Genomic DNA, 19,779 nt, shown 5'->3' on the forward strand with positions numbered 1-19,779 from the left:
ACAAATTATAATTAGTCTACAAATTAATACACATATATGTGTAACTTAAAAAATGAAAATGTTGAAATCTTAGGAATACTTTTTTCTACCTTAATTGTTGGTCCATGTGGTTGTACATAGTGAATCTCCTCCACATTAGTGAACATATAAGGTGGAGGAGAATCCATGGAAACATGCTTCAGTCGTGGATGGCCTAGTTGATAAACTTCCCCCTCGGATGACTTCATAAGATCATCCATGTAGTTGGGATGTATCTACATGTTATCATGCACTTATTAATACAAATGCAATCTAATACGAACTAGAAATTTTAATATAAATAATTATGCATAATTTGACAATAAGAGTCATTAATGTGTGTGTGTGTGTGTGTGTATCTGGTCTATCTTACGCAGACCATGCACCCTCCAAGTCTCACGAATGACATCACAATACATACATGTATATGCAAAAAAGTAGTCAAAGGGTAAACTCATGAGAAATGCATCATCATATAAGGGCACTGGCGGGTCATGAGGCAATGGTGATGGTCTCCTTATCTCTCCATCCAATGTAACATGTGCACTAGCCAATGACGTCTGCATGATATCTATAATAGTCTCCTTGGTCTCACCACCGAGAAGCGACAACTCCTCCTACTTTGTCGGTAATACTAAGCTCTGAGGCAGTAGTGGAAATAATCTCGAAGGTGGTGGTACATGCCTAGGGTCCCTACAAGCCCCCTCACACTCATAGGTACATCTAAATACGGGTCCATAATAACAATATCTGGTATCATTGTAATTTGACTTCATATGTAACACAAACTCTACATATAAATGCTTGTCAAAATAAATTATGACCTGGTCATGGTGGGGGAACTAGCCCCAAGATCCAATGAATCTATCATACACAAAAGGGTTTGCATGAAAGTTACTAAGATATTTCAGTGGAATCAGACCTTTATGTCTAGTAAGGAGATCTGGAGGGATGTGGAACAAATCCCCAGGAACATTATTGCCCTTGGTGGCCTCTTTCACGACCTCCCAAGAATCTAGGCCTCTAAGATCATGCCTCCTGATCCTCTGTATGGAATGTAATATGTGGCTATGTAGGACCGACCTCCAGTATGTCTCGATCAACCTATCGATGCTATCCAACATCAAAGACAATGCAATATGAGTCGATGACTTGGCAGGGATCTTCAATATCTCTATTGGGATCCATGTATGATGAGTCATAAAATCCTCTAATGTGATATGAGTCGTAGCATCATCCCACATAGGGATTGGTGTTGCACTCCGATCCTTAGCTTGAACCTATTGGGGCCTGTAAATCATAAACATAATTTAACATGTATATAATTAAAAAACTAGACGCATAATAACATATACATTAAATTCAAACACATTAGTTGAAGAAAATTTTAAAAATAAAGACAATTTCACGACATAAACAAAGAGTTTAAAGAGGATTTAAAAATGTAGGAGGTGTACCTAAAATAGGCGAAGAAGGTCCACTAGATGTAGCATGATAATCAATGGAGAAAAAAATACTACCTCTAACACTTTGTCTAGCGTTAGAGGTAGGATCTACGAGGGGAACATGAACTCTCGATGGGCTATGTGATCTATCACGAGCCCGACCACTTATAATAGAACCTCTCGCACTGCAATGGCCTACAATTGGGGTGTGTATATGAGATGCCTTAACATATTACATATAATAAATATCAACTAATATAAGAAAAAAAATGTTAACAAAAAATCCATTTCTAAACTCAAGCAAAATAATCCTGAAGTCCTAAACTTTAGAGTCCATTTTTTTATAATTTATCAACCAAAGTATTGAGTTCTATGTAAACATAATTGAAAGAAGTGACCAAATCTACCTTCACACTTGGGTCAAAGCATGGAGTTGGGTTACACTTTTTGGCGAAATGAGGGCATGTTTTACCAAAAATGTATGCTCGATCAATAAATTTTTGAGTGCTTGATCAATTTGTTGATGTTCTTAAAAATAGCTCGATTGAGCATTTAAACAAACCGTCGATTGAGCCATATTTAACCTGATTTAACGGCTCGATCGAGTCTCTGGTTAACCATGTATGCTGCTCAATCGAGGATTACTTTAACTCTCGATTGAGAAATTTGAATTTTGAACTTAAGCACTCGATCGAGCTCTTAAAGTCCTAAAAATTACTGTTTCAACACCTCTTCTGCATATTTCTCTGCAACCCCATTTTGTACCCTATCAGATTTTGGGCAAAATTTGTCCTTAAGTGGCGAAGTTGATCACGTAGGATTCATGAAAAAATAGTATATCCAATTGCATTTTAAATTTGACACTTTCGAATTCATATGATATTTTTCATCTAATTTCTTTTAAACATAACACTAAATTTTTTTTTGGACAATTTCAAAGGGACTGAATAAAAGATCAATAACATAAAATATACACAATGAAAAGATTTCAAAAAAGTACCACTATCTTCATTTACAAGTCCTCTTCAAAATGGTACTCTTGGTTTTTCAATTTATTTAAAGAGTTGAAAACAATCTTACGTGTGAACACGTGTCTTCAAAATGGAATTGCAATTTATTTAAAGAGTTGAAAACAATCTTACGTGAACACGTGCCTTCAAAATGGAATTGAAATATTACTTCGCCAAATTTAAAAAATAATAAAAATATATTTTTGCATAAAAAAAAAAAATTAATATGAAAAACTTAGTTCTCTTCGTGTACATCAAGCTCAAAAATTACAAAGACATATATTGCATTTAATGGAAAATTGAGAGATTATATAAAACTAATTTGCAAAAAATATCATTAGGATAATAACATAATTCTTCACATATTTTCTATTTACTCCAAATCAAAATTCATAATTCTTATATGAATTTTGAGGGGTGAAATTTGATAAAAGAGGAAAACTTGAAATTGCATTGCCACATATGGCCCAAAAGTGTAACCCATCTTCATTCTTTCACCCACTTTTTCTAGTTTCTAAATAATTCATTTCATTCATAGCGCATAAATATGTAAATACGAATGTAAAAAATTGAAATAAACATATTTACAAAACTAATAAAATTTCATGCCAGCCAAATAGTACAATAGACTTTGAGTTCTTAATGTTTGACTATGACATGTGACATGTAGTCAGTGCACGTACATGAAGACATTGTTTCTTGTACAACACACTACATAATTAAACAATATGGTACAAATTAAAAAATAGTTTAAATGTTTTTATTCACTAAATTAAATGCACTTTTCATGATAGATTTAATGTATCTATCAATAATACATTGTTAAAACATGAACTTATATGTGTGTGGGCACGCATTATGTTTTATATAATTATATTATGTTAAATGTTATAGTTATAGTTATGCTATATATATATATATATATATATATATATATATATATAATTAATAATAATAACTTTATAATAGCTAAATATAAGTATATAATTATGTTACATGCTCTGCTATATATATATATATATATATATATATATGAAATAATTATAGAATTATGTTATGTTATAAACAATATATATTCAACTATAATATATTTATCTATGTGATATGTTATAACTTTATTTAATAAATATAATATAATTACATAATATATAGTTATATATATATATATATATATATATATATATATATATATATATATATATATATATATATATAATGTTATATAATTTTATGTTAGGTCAAATAGTTGTAAAACTATTTATGTTATATAGTTAAATATTATATATAATTAAGTTAAATATTTTGTTATATATATATATATATATATATATATATATATATATATATATATATATATATAAAATAATGTTTTAAAGAATAGTATTTAATTTTTAAAACTAGAATCCACTATATTTATTATTAATAAAATATTTAAAATACAAATATAAATTTAAAATAATAAAAAATAGACCAGTTGCGGAGAGAGCTGGATGGCTGCGCAGGGTGATTAGCTAGGGTTCCTCGTTTTTGCAGAGTTTGTTCTCTATGGATGGTCACAAAGTAGGCTTTGGCTAGTAGGGGTAAAAAACCAATGGAGAAGGATAGAGGTCCTTTGGAAAGAAGGGAGACAAATAGCGAAGAAGATCAAGAGGGCACTAAATCAAGGGAGAATAACAGCGCTAAGGAAAATGAGGAAGAAGACAAAGAACAGGGAACAAAAAACAAAGCACAGAAGGGACCATGTAAACCTAAAGCTGCAGTTACACCCATAGTTGTTTTAAATGATCGTGTGTTGCAGGGGCACAGGGACCACATGCAGACCTACGTAATCATCTGCAAATTCATGGGTTTATGGCCCAATGAAAAAGCTTTACAAATGTGGATTAAATACCACTGGAAACCAAAGGAAGCATTGACCTACATCTTGGGTCAAAGGGTTTCTTCACTGTGGTTTTTGCAAATATTGAAGATAAGGACAGAGTGTTTGAAGGAGGGCCCTACTTTTATGCTGCAGCAAGCCTCTATATGTGAAAGATACTGAAATCTCTCACAAAGTTGCACATAAATAAAAAAGGAAGCAAAAAGGGGCCAAAGACACAAAAATTAGGAGGACAAAAAACCACTCAGAACATGTTCCAAGTTCTCGAAGAGGAAGAAGGGATTACAAAAGCAAATCAGGCAAAAGAAGGAAGTCCAGTGGAGGAGGGGAAAGAAGAAGATAAGGATCAAGCACAAGATAATATTAAACATAAATTATCGATGATGAATGAAGCAGAGTTGGAGATGGACCATGAAATGACCTACAGTGAGATGAAAACGGAGGACCAGGAACTACATGAAATACTTGAGAAAGAGAACCTAGATCTCGAAGGTTTTTTGGATCAAGGAACCAGGGAAGGTGTAGACTCGTTACCTCCAGAGGAATTCAGTAGAGTTCAACAGTTGTTTTTATGGAAAACCCAGACCAAAGGGATGTAGGGGCAAAGAAACAATGAAAGGCAAGGTAGTGCAGGTGTGAAAACTATGAAAACCACACCAGGATTAGCACCTAGAAACCTAGGAAAGAAAAGAGGCAGAAAAAACCAGAATGAGCTATTGATGGAATGTGGAAAGCTAATGATAGATTCAAGTAAGATGAAAGACCTAACCAGCTACTCCTTCATGAATCTTTAATTATGAAGTTCACTTCTTGGAATATTAGGGGTCTAGGTAGTAAAAGAAAACAAAGAATACTGAGCAATAGAATGAAACAAGTAGCTCTAGATGTGATCTTCATCTAGGAAACCAAATGTTCTATTCAAAAAATAAAAGAAATCCATAGCAAATGGCTCAATAGATTTGAGTTTCTGGAATTCAAAACAGAGAATACTGTAGGAGGTATACTCACTCTTTGGAATCCCCAAAAAATTGACATAATATATGTTGAGGCATCTAGGGATTATTTATCTGTAGTCATTCAGCCGGTGGGAGATAAGGAAAACTACCTGTTAACGAATATGTATGGTCCTCAAAAGATGGAGGATAAATTCAGGTTTCTAAGTTCTCTAGAGGATCTCAGAGATAGACATCTAGGATTACCATGGATCTTGGGGGGTGATTTCAACACGATAAAATCACTTTCGGAAAAAAAAGGGGGAACCAGAATTACAAGTAAAGATTCTTTAGCTTTTCAAAATTTCATAGATAATATGAAGTTAGTGGACATTATAACAAGTAATGGGCTCTTTACTTGGAACAACAAAAGAGGGGGTGAGTCTTAGGTGGCCTCAAAATTAGGCAGATTCATAATATTAGAGGATATTATGCTCATAGACAAGGAAATTACAGCAAGAGTTCTCCCCTTTGGAGGCTCAGATCACTGGCCAGTTCATCTGGAGGTGCAGGTCATTGGAACCCCTAGGAATAGACCTTTTAGATTTGAGAACATATGGCTCTCCCACCCAAACTTCATTAGCAACATTGCCACTTGGTGGTCAGAAGATTTGAACATTCAGGGCTCAAGAATGTTCCTTCTTCAAAAAAGACTAAAACACATCACGCTCAGGCTCAAAGACTGGAACAAAAATAAATTTGGCAATATATTTGAAGCTAAAAAATCTGTTGAAGGAAAAATGCAGGTACTTAATGAAGCCCTTATCACGAATGGCTTTGACAAAGACAAAAGTGATCAGGTTTCCAAATATCATAAGGAATGGGAGAATTTATGTAAACAAGAGGAAATATTTTGGAGACAAAAGTCTCGAGTTTAATGGCTGAAAGAAGGTGAGAGGAATACTAGATTTTCCATAGATCCCTGATAGCGAATAGAGCTCATAACATGATTTCTTTGATCAAGGAAAAGGATGGAAATTATCTAAATTCTCATGAAGAAATAGAAGTTTTGCTAGTTCGGCACTTTAGCGATATAACAAAGGAAACTGTTTCAGATCGAGAACAGTCCATCAGGGTTCTTACAAGACATATACCCAGGCTGGTGTCTAGAGAGGAAAATTTCAAACTTAATAGGCCTGTAACTGAAGAGGAGGTCAGTGAGGTCCTTAAGGAAATGTAGAATGGCAAGGTGCCAGGACCTGATGGTTTCAATGTGGACTTCTTTAAAGCCTGCTGGAGTATAGTCAAACGGGATATTCTGAATGTAATAGAAGATTCCAGGAGGAATAGGACTATTTTGAAGGCGTTCAATACCTCCTTCATCTCCCTGATCCCTAAACAAGACTTGGCTCAAACTCCTGACAGGTTTAGACCTATTGCTTTATGCAATGTGGTTTATAAGATAATTTCTAAGGTTGTGGCCAATAGACTCAAACCTCTCCTTCCTACTCTAGTTTCTGTGGAACAATCAGGATATGTAGAAGGTAGAAAAATTCTTGATAATATCATTCAAGCTCATGAAGTGGTGCACTCTCTGACCAGTAATAGGAAGGCAAGTATGATCTTGCAATTGGATATAGCAAAAGCGTATGATAAGCTGAATTGGACCTACATTAGGAAGGTTCTTATTGCTTTTGGGTTTGATCACAGTTGGGTTAGATGGGTTATGGCCTTAGTTACTTCTATCAAATTTTCAATTCTGGTTAATGGCTCTCCCTTGGAGATGTTTATTCCTTCAAGAGGCCTTAGGCAAGGAGACCCTCTTTCTCCCTTTCTCTTCATCGTCATGATTGTATGACTAGGCAGGTCTATCAGGCATGCTAAGGAAATGGGTCAGATTAAAGGTCTCTAGCTATCGGATGATGGATAGGCCTTGACTCATCAACAATTTGTGGATGATACCATGCTGCAGGGAATTCCTACGGTCAAAGAAACTCTAGCTTATAAACAAATCTTTGTAACTTTGCTATGGCTTCAGGTATGGAAGTTAACCTTTCCAAATCAATTTTTTTTCTTTAATACTAATATAGCCATTCAGAGGAATATTTCCATAATTCTGGGCTTTCAAAGAGAAATCCTCTCCTAAAATATTTGGGAGTACCACTATCTGCTAAACCCCTGCACAAGAGCATTTGGGAGCCAATGATTAATAAGATGCAGGACAAAATCAAGAAATGGACTATAAGATCTTTAAACTTGGTTGGGAGGCTGGTCCTCACAAAATTTGTTCTTCAAGCTATCCCAGTTTTCATGCTATCAGCAATCCCAACACCAAAAGGAGTCTTGCAACATTTCAAATCCATCCAAAAAGACTTTCTTTGGGGTAGGGGAGAGGAAAGGAAGAAATGGGCCTTGGTGGCCTGGGATAAAATCTGCAAACCTAAAAACCATGGGGGACTTGGACTGGATGATCGAGAGATTCTTAGCAAGGTTTTAGGGGCAAAATTATGGTGGTGTTGGGTCAAAGATCCAAAGGCACAATGGGCCAGTATCTGGAAAGAAAAATATGCTAGCTCTTAGCAGTATAATGATCACATAAGAATGTCTGGAAATATAAAGGGCTCACACATCTGGAACAAGGCTTGGGAGAATAGAAGATTAATACAAAATAACAACTTCTAGAAATCAGAGAAGGTAATTTGGCCTTATTTTGGGAGGATAAATGGCAACAGGAACCTATACTTCTAATATAGGACTTTGAGGATCTCAAGAATGAGATAGATACTAAAGGGTTAATCAAGGTAAAATATTTCTGGGATCAAACCAACAGAGCAGGAAAATGGAGAACCTGGAGGCACATGGATTATAGGGATGGCAACCCGTTGAAAGGAAAAGTAGATGAACTTAGGAATCTGGTGGAACAACGGAGGATATTAGTTATAGAAGGGCATGACCAACTTAGATGGGATAACAATATTGAGGGTTCCTTTAACCTTAAGGAGGCAAAATGCTTACTCCTTGAGCTCGACACCCAGGTTCTAGATAGGATTTGGTTGAACCTATGGAGGCATCAAGGCTGGATGAAGATTAAACTTTTCATGTGGCTAGTTTATCATAAGAAAATTTTGACCTGGGATAACATCAGAAAGAGAGGTGTTTTAGGGCCTTCCAAATGCTAGCTCTGTGGTGAACAAGAGGAAACTATGGAGTATCTTATTAATAATTACAGTTTAACCTCCTGGTTGTGGGAAACATTTTCTGAAATATTCCAACAGACTAACAGAGACCAAGGGTGTATTATCAACACCCTAACCAAGTGGAGACATAAATTTTCAGAGAATGAATTCCTAGACATGGCTTGGGCTCTTATGCCAAGCTTTATAATATGGAATGTCTGGAAAGAAAGGAACAAAAGAATCTTCAAGAATGAAAAAAGCCCCCACTCCCACCCCCCCAACCGAATTTTTGAGCAGATCTTAAACCAGATTATGGAAACGGTTGGTACCACCGTGTGAAACCTCCCTAAGAACCTTGCCTTTAGTTGTAGAATTGAGGATTCTTATTCGGATGGGTATGCAAAGGCTCATCACTCAGGATCAGGTTAGGAAGGTTGTTTAGATGGGCATCGAACAGGACATCTAGCACCCTCCCCCACAGGGTTTTTTACAATTCAATATTGTCGGGGCCTCAAAAGGGAACCCTGGTTCTGCTCGTTTTGTAGGGGTGTTGAGGGATGAAAATGGAAACATTCTTGTCATCTTTCACTGCCACTTAGGAAGGGATACTAAAAAAATGGCGAAGCTTATGGCTATGGAACAATGTATTGATTTTATGAAGTAGGATAACTGCCAAAATGTAATTATTGAAGCTGATTCTGAGCTAATTATTAACTTGGTCAAGAGAATCAGTTGTGGCACAGCGCTAGAAAAAGTCTCCTAACACTGGAGGCTGATCTAGGGTTTTCAAAGGATTCAACTTCACCTCCAAAGCCTTCGTACAATTAGGTTTAATCATGTGCGAAGATCGGCCAATAAATTAGCAGATATTTTGGCCAATCAAGGAGTGATTTGTTCTAAAAGTAAGGTTAAAATGCAGTGGAAAGATATGCCTCAGGACAGGTTTAAGGCATCTTGCCATGACCAAGCTGAGGAAGATTGAAGGTTGGTTCAAATCAGAGCCATGGAAGCTAGTTTCAGATGACTTGGCTTCTTGTTGTTTTACGACCTTTCTCTCTTTCTGGCCCTTGCGGATGGCAGATCATAGTCGATCTCCGCATCCTAGATATTTTCGGAGACGGATACTCTAGAGGGAATATGCACGGGAGGATTGAGTTAGAAGAAGGATGGCGAGAGAAACAGTATCATCGGATCAATGTGAGGGGGTGGAATCCAAGTTTTATCGGCGGGTGGAATACCTCAGGTTCTCTCTCTATGGACACTATACTGCTCTCGAAATGATTTATGGTATATCGCAAGTGCTCTAGGTGGGAAGTGGTTTTAAAGTTTTGGGAGCGATTCCATTCATCCACTGACGCGTGGCCAAGCGGAGGGACCAGATACCGCCCTCATCGCGCATTATTGTTCGGTTCACTTGACCCGTGTGATATGAGCCTTGACCGTTGGATTAATCAAGGGGGGTCGACGGTCAGGAATGATCATGCAAGTTGGTGGGTCTGTGGTTTAAGCGCTAGGCAGCTTGGTACCGCGATTTCTTCCAAAGCCATTGGATCTGGAGAGAAGATTGAACGGTTTAGATTAAAAAGGCATGTCGGGATGAGTATTAGTTCCCTGGGAGGAAGCAATGTCGTAAGTACAGTTAATAGGTGGACCCGATATCCTTTCTGAGTTTGTTTCCTTTTGTATTCGGACCCGATTGTAAAAGTTGTAAGGGCGCTTGGCGCCAGTTTGATCTATTTTGTTTCCAATGGTCTTTGATGGGAGGTTCGTAAGGTCTCAATATTTTTTGTCTTTTGTAAGGTTCGAGGTTTTGCTAGTAGGGTTTGAAGTTTCAGTGCACAACATGCTGCCCAAGGCCCACAAGCCCACTTGGGCTTTGTACTTTTTGTAATTTACTTTCATTATTAATGAAATAGAAGGCTCGACTCTTACTTCAGCAAAAAAAAATAATAATAAAATAAAACAAAAATTCTTGTTTTATAAATAGAGGTTCTTTATGCGCAACCACATTCATCATATCAATCTCAAGTTCCTAATTTACTTATTTATTAGTTATAGTTTGGTTGTTTTATGTTTTAGAATTTTTTGGGGTAATTTATTGGTCAAATTTTCTAGAAATTTAAAATGCATTTAAAAAAAATCACAAAATTCCTAAAAAACTTTAAAACCTAAAATAATTAGAAAATAAATGTTTTTGCCATACAAAATCAGAAAATATGCATTTAATAAACAAAATATTGTAAGTAAGAAACATTTAAAACCTAAATTATAGTTTTTTTATGGTTTCAAAGTGTTTTCTAGGTTGTTTTGAAGGGTTTTTGTGATGGTTTTCTATGTTGGTTTTACGACTTTGAAGGTTTTTTTTTTATGGTTTTCTTGGTTGATTTTGTGAATTTCTAAGTTTTTTTTAAAGGGTTTTTTGTGGCTTTTCGTGATTTTTGTATGTTACTTTTCTTTTTCAATTGGTTTTCATGGTTTTTGTACATGGTTTTTTTTTTAATTAATATGTTTAATTTTTCCAAAAAAAAGAAGACAAATGATAGAATACTTACTTTCGTTTGAGCCTTTGGGACATTGGCAGGGTCGTTGGCGAGATTGATTTATAGCTCGATCGAGCATTATAGGTCGATCGAGCGTTATAGCTCGATCAAGGGTTAGTTTTTAAACCTTAATTGAGCTACCTTTTTAGTGCCCTAGGAGCTCGATTGAGCACTTAAAAAATGCTTAATCCAACGCTTAAATGGCTCGATTGTGCCAATGTTTTTTCCACCCAAACGTGTCCTCTTTCACCAAAAAGTGTAACCCAACGTCACGCTTTCACCCCCAAACATCTTTAGTTTTTAAAATTATAGATCTCAATTTTTCCTAGTGAAGCACATAATTTATTTTTAAAATGTTAGGATATTCCGACACATAGGAAATAGTTAAGTGTAACTTGGTCTAGTGTAGAGTTAGGTAAAGTGTGTTTCTTTACTATGTATTTTTGTAACTTACAATCCGACGTTCATGATATGTTCTAGACATGAAGTGATCCGACGGTTCATTCTCTCCTCAATATTATCGACACTTGATCCGTGGCTTAAATCCATATTGGTCCATGATCTCTATTCAAAGAGCATGGAGGGTCACTTGTAGGGTGACCATTCATGAGAGAAGCTTATGTAAATTTTCTTTCTTTTATTAATAAATTGTCTGAAGTGGCCACATTGGCTCAGGCCATGGACGGTTTCCCTCTTTGAGGGTTTTAACCATGTCAATAATACTAGTGTATTGATCTTGATCTGTTTGTGAGCAATGTCCTTTGGTGTTCTATCTAAGAAACTTACCCTGTAAATTCCTACATGGTATCAGAGTTATTTGAGGGCCACATTTGTTGGTAATCCAAATCAGAAGCCAGTACAACTGCATCCGATTGTCGTTTCCAGATCTATTTTTTTTTACTGCTTTTGGGCCGAGAGGATTGCTCTATTGTGTTAGGAGAATATGCTCTAGTGAGGAACCCCTTTCGTTTCACGTGAAAAGGTTTCCGGTAGCCCTAGCTACGTTATTTTTAAGATATGGAGGTATACATTATTTATTTGTATTTTTAGTTATTTATCTCTCTGTTTATTTCGGTTTATTTATCTCTTTGTTTTATGTTACCGGATCTATACTTTTCATTTATGTGTATGCTCTTTTCCCTGTATCTCTATGTGATATAGGAAAATCAGAAACATAAAGGAATGATTTTTCTCATGTGTATGCTCTTGTCCACTGCGCCTTAGTGTGATCTCGGAAATTTAGAAACATTGAGGAAAATATTTAGTTTTTGGTGAAAGCTAACTTCAAGCCATAAGGTTTGGTTTTCTTTGAATGTCAGTGTTGGGTTGTGTGGTTTTTTGTTTTGTAGGAAAAAAGGGGTTTTTTCAAGTAAGCACACACTCCAAAGTTTCAGTGACTAAAAAAAGAAAAAACCCTTCCTCTTTTCCAAAAATTACTAACCTTTTAAACTAGCTCACTTGGTCCAAAGTTACTTTATGAGAATAGAGGTCTTGAGTTCAACTCTTTTTTTTTGTTGAGTTACTTTTTCAAAAAGCACATGTAACTTATGTTTTAAAGTTACTTTATGTAAAAATGTTTTCATCCATTATAAAAAGTGAGTCACTTATAATTCTAAAGTCTCTTTATCTTTTATTTAAGTTGCAATTTAGTGGGTAGTTCAAAAAGTACCATTGTAAAAGTGACTTTCACTTATTTATAAATGTGGGTCATATAAAATCTTTTTTTAAAGTGAGCTAATTAGATTAAGTTTGGAAAGGGGGGTGCGGGAAGGCGGGGGAGGGGGGAGCGGTTTAAAATCTAACATTATCATTCACTTCCGCACATTCACGCACTTCATTGGCATCTTCAACAACTTTTCTTCAAAAAGCCAAAACTTCTTCATCCGGAAGTCGTTTTCAAAGCCGTTATTTTTTAATCAACCTAATTTTTTGATATCTTTCCATTGGAACACTTAGTTTCAGCATCTACAGCTTCAATTTCTATTAAACTGGAAAATCCATGCCAAGTTATTCTTGACAACACCAACTACTTCTAATGGTGGTCCTACATTGTGGATTTACTTAGAAGTAAAGGTCTTTATAGAATAGCCTTATGCCAAAAAACTAAACCTAAAGATGAAGATAAGGCAGCCAAATGGGAAAATAAGCAAGATCAATCACGTGGGTTGATAGGGATGTCTACTTCTCCAAACCCTAGATTCCATATCACAAAACTTGATACCCCTAATGAAGCAATGAAACATCTCACTAAAGTTTTTGGAATTAAAATGAAATTAGATCCCATCAACTCGAAAATGAGTTGCTTACATTGGACCCCAATAATTTTTCTTCCATTGAAGATTTTTGTCCAAGTTCCATATCCTTAGACTTCTCTTGGAAGGTGTTAAGGTTAAGAAAGAAGATGGTAGCCTTATCTATTCATTCTTACTAATTTGGGACCAACAACAATGTAAACTTTGAAACGGGAACTATAAACTCAAAACGGGAACTCTGGCCCAAAAACCCCAAAAAAACCACAAAAATAGTGCTCAAAACGAAAAGTGTGTATACTGGAACGATGTTTTTTTTTTTAGGTGTCAATTTTGCGGCTGTTTTAAAAATGGCAGTGACTACGAAATTTTCTACGAAATTTTCCTGCAAAATATAGCTTCAGAACGAAAGTGTTGATACTGGAATAATGATTTATTTTTTTAGGTGTCAATTTTGCGGCTGTTTTAAAAATAGCAGTGACTACGAAATTTTCCTGCAAAATATAGCTTTAGAACGAAAGTGTTGATACTGGAATCGACCCGTCGCCGGTCCGGCGAGGCGGGGCGGCCCGGGGGTGCCGCTGCGTGGAATTGGTAATGTGGATCGTCATTTGATGCGTGGAATTGGTAAAACCCAAGCTGCCCGTCAATGGAGAATGTCTGCGTCTTTTCACTTTGCCGAGTCTCTCTGTCGCGTACTATCTCTCTGTCCGTTGTATCGCACATACAAGCTGACGTCCACCTTCGAAACCTGTAGTCGGGGATGCTAAGGCAACCTAACGTCACCTTAAAATTTTCATCAAAACTATAATGCTAATTATATATAATTGGAGTACAGACAAAATAATAAAGCTCGACCAAATATAGATATCGTTGCTCAAATATTCACATAATAAATAACAAATTTAATATATACAATTAATTTTTCAAAAACATGCTACTTGGACCATTGCTGACCTAAGAGGCATCCTTCACAGTATCATATAATAAAATACAATATATTACAATAGTCTTTAAGAGCCCATGAAGTGTAATATGGTCTTGAAATACACTATACATGTGAGGACTTCCAACCAAAAGGCGTATGCATCACTAAAGAACTTATCCAATCCTAATATTACATGGATTTTTATTAGTGTGGGTTGTTGCAATATTCCTCCTTTTGAAGATTCTACCTGCATTGACTACACCGTCATTCAATACCATTGCTACTGCTAAAAACGAATAACAAGAGAAACCAACTACGTGTCTTCATGCCCTGTCTTTGACAATAATACTTCAATTATTGATGATGGAGCCTCTCACCACTTCAATCAATAAAACTGTAGTGTAATGAAAAGTGAGGATTATTGATAAAAAGTAATCCTCACCTTTATCAATTGAGGCTAAATGAAATATGAAGGCATATATAATATAAAATGTGGGATGATCTATTAATGGTAACACCAAAGGTAGGGCAAAGAGAACTATAAGGAGGTGAATAAGCATATTCAGGTCGAAGGCTGAGAACTTTCATCGCAAGGTTTGTTAGACTTGACTAATTGCTCAAGTTCATCGTTTAGTCACTCAATCTAATTCATTGAATTCATTATTGCAAAGGGAGGTGAATAGGCTTATTGCAAAGGGAGGTGAATGGCTAACCAGACCGACAACTTCTGAGATATAAAACCGCGGAAAAGCATGGAATCTTTGTTCCCAAGTTCAATTAGACTTCACCAATTCCTTAAATACATCCATGGTTCACTTGATTCAATTTCTTAAAGTCACTACGGACTCGACTTTTTATTGATTGATTGTTTCAGGTTGAGGAGGATTGCAAAGTGTGGTGTAATCAAATTTGTATTCATTGTCAACTTTTCTATATATAGTGGGAAGAACATGAATTGCTTGGACCGCTTAAAGTGTGTTTTGATAATAATATATAAACTTGACATTTAAACAGGCACGCAGCTGGCAAGCTCAATCGCCATTAAAATAGGCCGGCGACATTCATTCTGGGTAATCAATGAAGGTACGTTGTCTGTGCAGAGGGTTGGTGAAATTAATATGGTGAGCGTCCTCGAAGCTCTAGCTGTTCTGGTAAATTCGGATTTGCTCTGTTCTGGATTATTCGATATGTGTTTATATTTGTGGGGAGTCCTGTTTTTGGGTAGCAGTGGTAAGGGTCGGTTCTGGTCTCAGACTTTGTCGCCATCCTGTTATACTTATTCCCTTCTGCATGCATTAAGGACAGATGTGCAGTTGCTGTGTGTTCAGGTTGGGGATGTCTTCAATAATGAGTCAGTCAGGTACTTTTTAAGTCTCTGTTCATGGCCGAGTATCCCCTCTGTGGTCTGTAAGCCGATTTATGTGGTATGTAAGCCAATTTTTGTGGTCTGTAAGCGGATTTCTGTGGTCTGTAAGCCGATTTCCGTGGTTTGTAAGCTGATTTCTGTCCAAGGAAAAGGCGAAGTGGTGGGGAATAAGGCTCCATCGGTGTTGCAGAGGAATGAGTCGAATATCAGCCATACATCCAACATTCAGGGTGTCGGGGTGGTGAAGTTTAAAAGTCAGTCCTCCCTTCATATCTGTGTAAGTTGGTTTTGTTACAGTCTTTGTCTGAATTCTTTGTTTAATAGGCAGTCGTGGTTTATCCTAGTCATGGCCCCCAGATTAAGAGGAACTCCTAAACGGGGCGGTGTCTCGGGGAGACCAGCACTGCCTTGTGTAACTCCAATTGCTATGGCCTCACCCGGCTCCTCTCAGTCCGAGGAATCAGGGGATTCTCTCAATAACTCGTTGCACACGGCTCGTTTTACATTCAAGAGCAAGCGAAACCAGCCGCTCATCTCAGCTCTCATAACTGTGATTTTTTCTGAGGAGGATGAGGAGAAGGTCAGCTCTGAAGCTGACTCCGGGAAGCAGAATCTCTCTCAGGTAGACAGAGCAACCACGAGCGGCTCGGGGGACGTGACTCTCAAGGTGGATGCTATGATACAGGAGGAGGAAGACCAGGGCGATGCTGGAGAGAAGGAGATTCCTCCTCCAGAAAACATAATTCCCTATGATCCCGCGGACAAGTATGCTACCTATTTGTACCCAGTGCTCCCTCCGGGAGTTAAATTGGAAGACATTGGAGAAGGGGTCATGCTTGACTTGCTGCCAGGCCCTCCCGAAGATTATGAAAAGTTTCAAGGAGCGCCTCCGAAGGCGTAACCCAGCAGTCTTCAAATTTTGTTTTTTGACTATGATTTTTGGGATCTCTAGCAGCGGGACTACTGTGAGCCCGAAACTTCACAGCTTTAACTCTAGTTGGCACCTTACTCTTTTTCTTCTGGTGGAAATCTTCAAATGTTGCTGACAAGTTTTGATGAAGTTCCTGCATGTAATTCCAGTGAAAGATTGACATGGTTTTTTTGTGAGAGGGTTGCTGAGGCACTCTCAGAGATTGACATGGTTTTTTTGTGAGAGGGTTGCTGAGGCACTCTCAGAGGTTAAATCCTCTCTGTAAATATTTTTTCCACTTTTTTAATATAATAGATTAGCCTTTGTAAATATTTTTTCAACTTTTTTAATATAATAGATTAGCCCGAGAAAAAAAAATATCAATATTAATATGAAGCGAAAAACGCTTAGCATCATCAAATTGCAGTTACTTTTATTTTCCTTGATAGAACAATATCTCAAAATGGAGTTAATAAGAAACCTCAAATGCATTGCTTAGTGTAGCAAATACGTAAAGAGACGGCATCTATCTAATCCACGTATCATGGTCAACGTAACTGATGCTCAAATACTGTGAGACTTATGTTTTCTTAGTGAATGAATTTGATCATGTGAATGCCATTCGTCTCACATTTGTATATTCCCATCAGTCTAATCCACAGCTGTGATATATTTTCCAATTATGTCTGATACCTCGCTATCTTTATCCTCGATTTCCTTTTCGCTAAGGCTTTGGATAATGGTCCACGTCGATTAAAATATTCGCTTGCCACACTAAAATGATTGGTTTTATCATATGCACCAGAATCCATGTCACCCTGAATTTTACAAATAAGACAACGCATAGCATACTCTTGAAAGCTCGTAATGCACGAAAGGCTGAGAAATGAACACATGATTTATCTGATTGCATGTATTTTACTTATGTTTCCACTTGATGGCCTCAAAATTGCCACGAATGCAAGCACTCTTCGCTTTATACACAAAACATACAAAAAGCATCCGAGTGCTGGAACGAATTATTCCAAGTGGAATGAAAATGATAAGTCACCCTGATACCTCTTCAAGTCATAGTTACTAAGTTGGAACTCGAATTCGGTATCAAGTTGGAATTTGAATTTTGTGGAATTTGTTAAATAATTATGAGGTGGTGCAAAACAGGTTTGCTTAGCTGCGCACTCCAATATTCACTGTGAACTGGTAGGAACAGTCGACCACCGTATCATTATCTCAATGTTACATCTCCTTGTGTCATAGGCTCTAGTTTTATGTGTGCTTCCGGGGCAAAATTTTCAAATTTTTTGGACAGATTAACCAGAATTTGTGAACTAGAGCTCACAAGCTCCGAAGCCGGTACGGGTCGATTCCCGGAATCGACCCGCCGCCGGTCGGGCGGGGCGGGGCGGCCCGGGGGTGGCGCTGCGCGCGGTAGCGCCACCTCCGGGCCGCCCCGCCCCTCCCGAATGACGGCGGGTCGATTCCGGGAATCGACCTGCCGCCTGTCCGGCGGGGCGGCGGGGCGCGCCGCGCGCAGCGCCACCCCTGGGCCGCCCCGCCCCGCCCGACCGGCGACGGGTCGATTCCCGGAATCGACCCGCCGCTGGTCGGGCGGGGCGGGGCGGCCCGGGGGTGGCACTGCACAAATTCTGAGTTTCATGTGTCATCAATACTTCTGTTCTTTTGTGCAGTATATGTTCTTGCAATCTTTTCATATGGGATTGCAGTACCATCAGGTCTATTCATACCTGTTATTTTAACTGGTGCCTCTTATGGTCGATTTGTTGGCATCTTGCTAGGATCATTTACAGACCTGGATCAAGGACTTTTTGCTGTTCTTGGAGCAGCTTCTTTCCTTGGGGGTTCAATGAGGATGACAATTTCACTATGTGTAATTCTTTTGGAATTGACAAATAATTTGTTGATGCTTCCTCTTGTTATGCTGGTATTGTTAATATCGAAGACTGTGGTCGATGCATTTAACAGTGGTGTTTATGACCAAATTGTTCGCCTCAAGGGCTTGCCATTCCTTGAACCACATGCAGAACCTTATATGCGGAATTTGAGTGCTGTTGATGTTGTTAGAGGCCCATTGGTGACCTTTTCTGGAATAGAAAAGGTTGATAACATTATGCAGGTCTTGAAGAGCTGTAAACACAATGGTTTTCCTGTGATAGATGAACCTCCTTTCTCAGAGGCACCTATTTTATATGGTCTTGTGTTGCGTTCACATTTACTTGTTTTGCTAAAGAAGAAACTATTTCTACCCTCGAGGGATTTGGCTAGTGAAGATTTTGTTGAGCAGTTCTCCTCGGTAGACTTTGCAAAGCCTGGATCAGGTAAAGGCCTCAACATTGAAGCGATAGAGATAAGTGAGGATGAAGCGGAAATTTTTATCGATTTACATCCATTTGCAAATACCTCTCCGTATACTGTTGTGGAGACGATGTCATTGGCCAAGGCACAGATTCTTTTTCGACAAGTTGGATTGCGCCACCTTTGTGTGGTCCCTAAGTCTTCTGGGGTAAACATCTTTCTATATTTTTGTATTGTTTGTACATGGTTTAAGTGGATTATTCTCTTACCTTATTCCAAATTTCTGTGGTTTTGCAGAGACCTCCTATAGTTGGCATATTAACCCGGCATGACTTTATGCCTGAGTACATTTTGGAAATGTATCCTGACTTGAAACAAAATCGATGGAAGAGGTTACGCATTCGATTATCAGCTTTCACCGGCATTATGAAAACACTTCCAATAGTAAAAAGATGGTTCTGAAGTCTGTTTGAGATCTTTTCTTCATAGGCTTTAGACTAACTAGTGGATTAAAGATCATTTGTAGGAAGAAATTGGTTTTTTTGGAGGGTTTGTTTTGGATCAGATGTCAACTGTTAATATAATATTCTTATTATTCTTTTGCTGTCCAATCAATTGTTTTGGACATGTCTAAATGCTTATTACTTTTCTGATGTCAAGGCCCTAAAAATTGGTTTATTTGTAGTTATGGAGCCTTGCCACCACTTATTCTGGTTTGCAATGTTAGCATTAACATTTTGACAGCAATCCAATGAAGTTCTATCCTCACTTTTTATCCAATGGATCATGAAATTTTCAACAAAGATTATCGGGAACCAAGACCCTTTGAAATGAGAATCATTCATGGAGGGACGTGAATTCCTGGTAAGCATTATATTTGACTTGCTCAATAAAATACTTAAAATGATGCCAATGCTGAGCGAATCTGGGATCATGATGATTTAGAGGGATGTACATTTCTTGCTGTTATTGAAAGGCGTAGGATCTTTGCAGTACATCCTACGCCTTTCAAT

The 19,779-nt window shown here is 37.5% G+C and overlaps 1 pseudogene across 1 annotated transcript; it reads left to right on the forward strand.

The window, feature by feature from the left end:
* The first annotated feature begins 18,050 nt into the window (after positions 1-18,050).
* Positions 18,051-19,508, forward strand: LOC149214802 (putative chloride channel-like protein CLC-g pseudogene; annotated as a pseudogene). Its single transcript, XR_016250069.1, has 2 exons — positions 18,051-18,974; positions 19,064-19,508. The product of XR_016250069.1 is annotated as a putative chloride channel-like protein CLC-g pseudogene (transcript).
* The last annotated feature ends 271 nt before the right edge of the window (positions 19,509-19,779 follow it).

The sequence above is a fragment of the Pinus tabuliformis genome, chromosome 1_1, assembly GCF_031772625.1.
Source record: "Pinus tabuliformis cultivar Carrire ecotype Pingquan chromosome 1_1, CPIR1, whole genome shotgun sequence".
NCBI classification, from domain to species: Eukaryota; Viridiplantae; Streptophyta; class Pinopsida; order Pinales; family Pinaceae; genus Pinus; species Pinus tabuliformis.